We start from the raw sequence: 725 nt of genomic DNA on the forward strand, positions 1-725 counted from the left end.
ACGCGCGACGCTGAAGCACAAGAATAAAATGATAACTATACCAATAGAGGAATAAAACTACATAAATAATAAACAAAACATGAAATGAAGTGAAAAAACACTGCCAAAGCAATTGTAAACAAACAAATAGACAATCATTTACCACAAGATACGCATGCGAAATTTGCCATTATTATTACGCGCCAATGATGCAGGTTTCTGGGAAATCCTTTTGGATGAACTACCCATATGTTTGTGAGACAGAAAACATCATGTATTTCAAAAGGCTAGACGTAAAACTAAAGACCTTATACGAAGAAATTAATAAATACCTATAAAGCATAAAATGGCTATAGTGACAGCGAAGCAATAGAGCTGAAGAAGGCTCAATGAACACATATTTCCAAAAGATAGATAGAAGTGGACTGAAAAGTAACACAGTGCTACATATTAGTCTTGCAAACCCTCAGAAGCCTTAGAAGGATCCCCCATTTTGCCATCTCAGAAAGAGTGACGAAAAACGGGGGAGAGGGCATAGCGGTATACTAATAGTGAAAGTCGGGGCATAGGTTTAGGCCCATTGGAAATGACGAGGGAAAAAAATACCCGGAAATAAAGATTATCAGCAGAAAATTTAACAGAGGAGGAATTTTCTGATAGATTCCATTCTCGAGGCTATGATAATATCAGATTTCAAAGTGCTGTGTTATCAGGATTGTGGTTTTAGAAACGGTAATCATTTGATG

At 36.7% G+C, this 725-nt stretch overlaps 1 protein-coding gene across 1 annotated transcript in view; it reads left to right on the forward strand.

Annotated features, from left to right (window-relative positions):
* Window positions 1-725, forward strand: part of LOC119589372 — a 40,452-nt gene that overhangs the window by 17,571 nt on the left and 22,156 nt on the right. The gene's annotated exons all lie outside the window — the stretch shown is intronic.

This window comes from Penaeus monodon, chromosome 25, assembly GCF_015228065.2.
Source record: "Penaeus monodon isolate SGIC_2016 chromosome 25, NSTDA_Pmon_1, whole genome shotgun sequence".
Classification (NCBI taxonomy): domain Eukaryota; kingdom Metazoa; phylum Arthropoda; class Malacostraca; order Decapoda; family Penaeidae; genus Penaeus; species Penaeus monodon.